At 36.6% G+C, this 8,553-nt stretch overlaps 1 pseudogene; it reads left to right on the forward strand.

Annotated features, from left to right (window-relative positions):
* Window positions 1-5,629: 5,629 nt before the first annotated feature.
* On the forward strand, window positions 5,630-7,977 carry LOC102401235 (annotated as a pseudogene).
* The last annotated feature ends 576 nt before the right edge of the window (window positions 7,978-8,553 follow it).

Raw genomic sequence — 8,553 nt, forward strand, 5'->3', positions numbered from 1 at the left:
AATCCAAGAAGTGTCAACTGACATCTAGAACTTCAGAGTGGATGTGCGGAGCTCCATGTAACCATCATCATCTTCCTTTGACTGTATTCTCTCTGGAACCCCAAACTTTTCTGCTTCATACTATACTCATACAAGAAAATCTGTAGAAATATCAATTTTTTTAAAGTGGCTTCTTTGTTACATCTGATACAAGGACTGAAAAAGTAAATCCAATTCTACAAAGTCACACATTATTTAAATTAAATCAAACCACTGCCTCACTGTTTATAATGAGGCCTGTGATAATGCATTCTGTGCAAAATGTACAATTGACTAACTTTTGTATGAGATGTCAGATTTTGACCAAATAGAGCAGTGTCTTCACAGAGTGCATTGCTACAGAACTAGAGGCCATAGAAAAATAAAATAAATTTTCAGCTTTAAGAAGATAAATGTCCCTATGAGGCTCTTAAACACACTATTTCATGTATTTTTTCTTGTCTTATTCCCTGTATAATATGAATATTATATTAATAGCTACAGGGTTCTAAATGTATCATGCAGGGTAAGGATACAAACTCTAAAGAATGAAAAATACAGGAATTAAAGAAAACAATATATTTAATTCATTTTTCTATTACAATATTGCTTTGCTTGGTTTCATTAAAACTCAAGCCATGCTTCTAGCTATAGGCCAAAGACAATATTATTTATTTAAATATGACAGTATGTCATTTAAATAAAATTGTTCTGAAGAATTAATGCATACCTTGGCCTGTTTACAAGAATAAATTCTTTTTTGAGCTATAGTTGCAGGGCTGATAGGTACAAAGAAAGTGCTTTTCAAATTAAAATACATTATAATGTTGCAGCATGCTATTAAGGAAGGTGATTACATATGTATCCATATTTAAGCCATTACATAATATTTTATTTTAGAGTTCATGTCATGGATTTCAAGGATTAATACAGTTGTCAGTAACAATTGCATTTGATATTTCAGGAAATTCATCCCCCTGTACATTTCTGTGCAGACCTTTTTCATTTAAATCTCTGGAGCATTAAAACAAAAATATGGTATATTTACGTAATAAGAGGTTAGTACTCAAAAGCAACTGTCAAATATTAAACACATGGAAAAATTTAAGTGTACTTCAAGATTTTTACTTTCTATATGGGTATCTATCCTTCTAGCTTTGTCTACTTTCTTCAAAGTATATGGGTGAGTGCCCTGACAGTTTCTTAAAAAAACAATTCTTGAAGATTTCAAATAGTTGTAAGTTGAAGTTCATGAATTCTTATAAATTATCAGAGTTACAACATCATATGAATGGCTTCTGTCAATTTTATTTCTTTTGTGCCTTGATCAGTATGGATCAAGAAATTTTTTTTTATATTTATCTAAAACAGAGCTTTTTTTTTAACAGATTTCATGACCATCTTAATTTGCTTTTATACAACTTTATTAATAAAGGCATGCATTTTTAAAGTTACTAAGTATAACATTAATTTGGGGGTACAAAACAAAAAACAAACCAAAACAACCCAAAAAACACCTCCTACCTAAGTCTACCTAATTTTATGTTAGAAAAATTAAATCTTCTCTTTTGTAGTACTTCAAAAGCAAACTTTTGAAGTAAGTCTTCTTCCTTCAATCTAAACAGATTATTTAAGAGAAAATGGAATGAGAATGAAATTCAGTGATGAGGAATCTAAAGTGTAGGTGTGAAAGAATACCATTCTGAGAGAAATACTGCCTTTGAGGGAACTAGAGTGGAAATAAGACAATTTATTCAAATGCGCAATATCTAGGTAATTAAATATAAAATGTATACGTTCTATATTTTTTCATCATTAAATCAAGACTATTTATTTACAGGTCCTTCAAAGTGTTTATTTTCTCTGTGTTGACTGAGAATGCAACTTTTTAAGAGAAGGGAGCAAAGACTAAGATGTCTGAGAATTCAGGCTTTGAGGTTTTGTAAGTTCAGTATACACTCAGTCATGTATGACTCTTTGCAACTCCATGTAGTGTAGCCTGCCAGGTTCCTGTGTCCATGAAATTCTCCAGGCAAGAGTACTATAGTGGGTATCCATTCCCTTCTCCAGGGGATCTTCCCAACCCAGGGACTGAACCCTGGTCTCCTCCATTGTAGGCAGATTCTTTACCATCTGAGCTACCAGAGAAGCCCTTGGGGTTCCATAATGAGGGTTAAAACATTCAATAGAATAATAGGACCAGAACCCTTAGTTACAACTGAGGACAAAACAATAACCAAATAAGAAACAAGAAGATATTTCTCATTAGGTAGCTAAATCTTCCAGTGAAAGATTATAGCAGAAGATGTTATATTTGAAGAAATTATTCAGAAGACTTGTTCCTTTTTCTCTGATAGACCAATTACTTTGTTTCTTTTATACCTTCTTCAGTTGATTTTAAGGTTTTTACTCTGAGGTGCCTAGCATGAATACAGTGCTCTGAAAGGTTTCAGATGACACATTATACTTGATTGACACTTTCCTCAAAGTTACCTACTTATCCATGTAACTACTAGTCTCGCACTTATTGGTACAAACTGGCTTCAAACTGAGAGCCATTAATGCCAAGGACTATGTTTTAAGCATCACTCTATTGTTGCTGCTGAAAATACTCGATGGGACATCTCAGGCCCTAAGATATGCATCAAATGGAGGAACATAGAGTCTATTCACTTTTTGTGTAGTTTAGCTTATTGAAGTATAGGGGATTCCCAGGTGGAGCTAGTGGTAAAGAACTCACCTGCCAATGCAGGTAGAAGTAAGAGATGCAGGTTCAGTCCCTGAGTACAGAAGATCTCCTGGAGGAGGGCACGGCAACACACTCCAGTATTCGTGCCTGGAGAATCCAATGGACAGAGGAACCGTGGCAGGCTACAGTCCATAGGGTTGCCGAGTCAGACACAGCTGCAGCGACTTAACAGGCACATTGAAGTATAGTTGATTTACACTGTTGTGTTAATTTCTTCTTAGGGCAAAGTGATTCAGTTGTATATATATTATTTTTTATATATATAAATATATATATATTATTTTCCATAATGTATTGTCATAGGATATTGAATATAGCTCCCTGTGCTATATGGTAGGACCTTGTTGTTTATCCATCCTAATATAATAGCTTGCATCTGTTTTTCCCAAATTCCTAATCCTCCTTCTTCCCTCTCCCTCCTCCTTGGTAACCAGAAGTCTGTTCTCTGTGTCTGTGAGTCTGCTTCTGCTTCATAGGTAAGTTCATTTGTGTCCTGTTTTTAGATTCCACATATAAGTATTATCATATGGTATATGTCTTTCTCTTTCTGACTGACTTCACTTGTGTGGTAATTTCTAAATCCAGTCATAGTGCTGCAAATGGCATTATTTCATTCTCTTGTTATAGCTAAGTATATTCACTTTTGTCCCTACTTTTTCACCCAGGAAATTTTTTATTTTCTTATATTCTATGCTATTTTTAGAGTCCTTGAATTGTCCCAGATGCTCAGGGATATCCTGTATGCTAAACTGGAGCATTCCCTTTGCATTTTATTGGATATCACCACCTCTGTTGTATACTATCATATTTTGTCACCTAGATTCTTACAGATATCATGTCCAGCACTTGTGAAGAACAGAATCTGCCATTAGGCATCTTTATCTCCACCAGATACTGCCAACACTAAAATAAGAAACCTACCTAGAAATACCAGAGCAGACAGAAGCTCCTGTAAAGTAAAACTTGCATCTTACTAACTGGATGTCCATAGTGTCTAGATCTCTTCCTCCCTATAAAACCCATGATCCTTAATATATAGTAGGTTATCAAGAAAGACAAGAGTTATCATCTAGCCATTTCCACAACATAAATATGATAGATTTGGCAACATTTCCTAATGATCTTATCTTCCTATGGAAGATTAACTTCATATAACATTTAGGACTTGCTAATTAAATGAGTCCAAGGAATACCTTCTGACAGTTTAGAAGGTTAAAAATTAGATCAGCATTTTCAAAATTGATGTTGGTTTGATACATGATAATAACTGCCAGAAATCCATTTGATAGAAGGAAATAGTTGTCATTTAAAAATATTATTTGATGAAATATGTTTGTGAAGCACTCTATTATTGTATATCTCCCTCCTGAATATTCAAAGGGAACATGAATAAAACAACAAATTTAAGATTTCCTACACCAAAAACATCTACTGACTTTTAACACAGCATTTCTAACATTTATTTGAGTATGGAAGATATTTTTGAGTCATTGTTTCATAGAATGGGTATTGGCGCATTCAGGCTTCAAAGGATAGTGACTATGCTTAAAAATGGCTGGTGTCAATAGAAAACATTGAATCAAAATTATGCAATTTCTCCATATAACCCAGGGAAAGGTAATGATTCATATTATAATTTTCTAAAGCTTACAAATGTAACAAAAAGGCTCTCTCCATAAAAGTGAAGAATTATAAAGAATTGTGTATGTCTTGTAGAAGAAAAAAGCATAAAGAGAAATAAATGTCAAGGTACATTTAATACAGATCTTTGCCCCTATTGGTTGTTTGAAAACATACATTTCATCTGAATACTCTTTTCTAAAGAGGAGAACAATATACCAAAAAAAAAAAAAAAAAAAAGTGGTAAATCGACTGCCTTAGCATTTACAGAAGGATAAGGAGAATATACAGACTTTTATTAGATTTTTTTAGAGCAACACTGAAAATGGATGAAAACTGTGAAAAAAGACTAGGGGCCAAGAAAGAACAGAAAATTATTTTGCTTTTGTCAAAAGAGTGGGATAGAAAATGGAATCAATAGTAGATACCTGGAGAGTTAGTGAAGCTCAGGTCATGTAAAGTCTTGTTTACCATCCAGAGGTACTTGTTCTTCATTGTCAAGGTCTTGGGAAGAAACTCAGGGGTTAGTAGAAGGGCTTGATGATATTGATTTGTAGAAAACTCACCCTGAAAGCATAAAACTTCAGTGAACAAAGATAACCTCAGAGACAGGAACTGTGATTTGAGTGACCCTGAGGTATAGTTAAAGTGACCAGTTGTGAGGCTTTAGGAATAGGAGGGTAGTCTCAGATCTGGCCTAGTGACTGGAGGATAGTACTATTGATGAAGATAGAGTTAGGATGCGGAACATGTATAAGGAGAGTGGGGAATAGTGATATCCAGTAAGGTCAGGAAGAGATTTTAGTAGCTTGTAAAAAATACAGATATGACCCACCACCAGATATGTGTGAGTATCTAGAAAGCAAGGTGAGGAATAAAGGGTGCAGATACACTTTTAAGAATAACTGATGCATAAGCAGCATGTAATTGCATAGATAAAAAGTACTAGCAGAGACAGATGGTGATATTACAAAGGAACCATCACAGAGAGAAGAACCAGAGGATAAAGATATCAAGCATAGAGAAGCATTATAGAAAGTGTATTATGAAGCTATCTCAGCAAAGAGATAGGGTAAGATCAATTCAGCAAAGGCTGGCTGAATTTGGCAATTAGAAACTCACTGATACTTTGTATAAAGAATTCTGAATTTGGAGTAAAGAAAAAGTAAGTTGTTGGTCACACTGAACTGCCTCAGGGCTTTCCATATGCCAGGACCCTTATCTTACTCTGCTGGGTCAGCTATGGGGGCTGTGAAAATCCTAAACCCCAAGGCCGAGGTGGCCTGAGCCCAAGCAGCATTGGTGGTCAATATCAGTGCAGTGCAGGGGTTCAAGGGATGTAGGACGTGCCGAGGATCAACCTGGAACCTAAGGGCACCATGAAGATGCTTGCTTCTGGTGCTGGAGACATCAAGCTACTAAAGATGGAAATGTGCTTCTTCATAAATTGCAAATTCAACACCTGACAACCTCCTTAACAGCCAAAGTAGCAACAGCCCAGGATGACAAAACTGTGGATGGTATACTGCCAGTGTCCTAACCATTAGAGAGCTCCTAAAGCACATGGCAGAAAGTAAAGAGGAACTAAAAAGCCTCTTGATGAAAGTGAAAGAGGAGAGTGAAAAAGTTGGCTTAAAGCTCAACATTCAGAAAATGAAGATCATGGCATCTGGTCCCATCACTTCATGGGAAATAGATGGGGAAACAGTGTTAGACTTTTTTTGGGAGGGCTCCAAAATCACTATAGATGGTGATTGCAGCCATGAAATTAAAAGATGCTTACTCCTTGTAAGGAAAGTTATGACCAACCTAGATAGCATATTCAAAAGCAGAGACATTACTTTGCCAACAAAGGTCCGTCTAGTCAAGACTATGGTTTTTTCAGTGGTCACATATGGATGTGAGATTTGGACTGTAAAGAAAGCTGAAAACCAAAGAATTGATGCTTTTGAACTGTGGTGCTGGAGAAGATTCTCGAGTGTCCCTTGGACTGCAAGGAGATCCAACCAGTCCATCCTAAAGGAGATCAGTCCTGGGTGTTCATTGGAAGGAATGATGCTAAAGCTGAAACTCCAATACTTTGGCCACCTCATGTGAAGAGTTGCCTCATTGGAAAAGACTCTGATGCTGGGAGGGATTGTGGGTAGGAGGAGAAGGGGATGACAGAGGATGAGATGGCTGGATGGCATCACCGACTCGATGGACATGAGTTTGAGTGAACTCTGGGAGTTGGTGATGGACAGGGAGGCTTGACTTGCTGTGATTCATGCAGTCGCAAAGAGTTGGACAAGACTGAGCGACTGAACTGAAAGCACATGGCTCTCTACATGTTTGAAAATCTTCATCCCAGAATAATTACAAAAGTATCTGAAGCTTCAAAGGAAATGCACTTCAGTTTTTGGAACAAAGTAAACAAAGAGATGGACAAGGAAACACTTATAGATAGATGTGCCCTGAATATCTCTATGAACTAAAGCTCATGCTGAACTTGCTGATGTCTTAACAGAGGCTACAGTGAACTCTATTTTGGGCATAAGAAGAAAAGATGAACCTATTGACTTCATCATGGTTGAGATCATGGGGATGAAACATAAACCTGAAACCAATCCAGGCTTAATCAGAGGTCTTGTTTTGGACTATGGGGCACAGCATCCTGATATGAAAAAGATAGTGAAAGAGGTGTGCATCCTCAGATACAATGTGGTGTTATTAGAATATGAAAAAAAAAAGAGGTGAATTCTGTTTGTTTTTTTTTAAACAAGAGTAGAGAGGAGAAGGAGAAACTAGTAAGAGCTAAAACAAAATTCATTGAAGACAGAGTCAAAAAATAATAGACCTGAAAAAGAAAGTCTGTAGTGATTCGGATAAAGAATTTGCTGTTCTTCGTTGAAAGGAAATTGATACCATTTTATTAGATGCTTTTGAAAAGAGGCAGACTAGATCTGAGAAGAGCTAAAAGAAGTACGGAAAGGCTGGCTCTTGCTTATGGTGGGCTAGCCCTAAATTCTCTTGGTGGCCCAAATCCTGATTGTTTGGGATGTGCAGGACTTGTCTATGAATATCCATCAGAAGAAAAGAAGTTCACCTTTGTTGAGAAATTAAACGGTCATTGTCCTCTCACATTATTGATCAAAGGACCAAATAAGCACACACTTACTCAAATCAAAGGTGCAATCATAAATGCCTTGAGGGCTAATAAAAATGCTATTGATGATGACTTTGTAATTCCAGGCGCTAGTGGAGTGGATAAGCAATGGCAGAAGTCTTGATTAAATACAAGCCCAGTGTAAAAGTCAGGACCCAACTTGGAATGCATTTACCAATGCCTTGCTCATTATCCCCAAATTCTTGTTCAGCATTCTGGTTTTAAACCTTTGGAAACAGTTAAAATTCAAGCAGAACATTCGGAATCAGGTCTACTTGTGGATGTGGACTTGAACACAGGTGAGCCAGGGGTAGCAGAAGAAGTAGACATATGGGATAGCTATTTTGTGTAGAAACAGCTTCTTCACTTCTGCACTGTTATTGCCACCAACATTCTCCTGATTAATGAGATCATGAGAGGTGAAATGAATTCTCTAAAACACTGATCTGAAGCTTCCCTTGTATCATCTGAATTGTGAAGACTCTACAGAACGATCTAAGAATATAGCTACAGAATTTTTGATATTTGGCAAAACTAATACAATTATGTAAAGTTTAAAAAATAAAATTAAATTAAAAAAATAAATAAAAGAAAAATAAAAAAATAAAAAAAAAGAATTTTTGTCCAAGCTTCAAAGAATTTTCAAAGTATTTTCTTTTTACATATAAAAAAGGTGAGAACTGTGGTACTTATTCAGATTCTGAAGTTCTAAAATTATAATCACAGTATATTTGAAATTGCCCTGCAGTGCACACACATACAGGGGCCATGCTGCTGCTGCTAAGTCACTTCAGTCATGTCTGACTCTGTGTGACCTCATAGACAGGAGCCCACCAGGCTTCCCTGTCCCTGGGATTCTCCAGGCAAGAACACTGGAGTGGGTTGCCATTTCCTTCTCCAATGCAGGAAAGTGAAAAGTGAAAGTGAAGCCGCTCAGTCGTGTCCGACCCTCAGCGACCCCATAGACTGCAGCCTACCAGGCTCCTCCAGGCAAGAGTACTGGAGTGGGTTGCCATTGCCT

The sequence above is a fragment of the Bubalus bubalis genome, chromosome 13, assembly GCF_019923935.1.
Source record: "Bubalus bubalis isolate 160015118507 breed Murrah chromosome 13, NDDB_SH_1, whole genome shotgun sequence".
Lineage (NCBI taxonomy): Eukaryota > Metazoa > Chordata > Mammalia > Artiodactyla > Bovidae > Bubalus > Bubalus bubalis.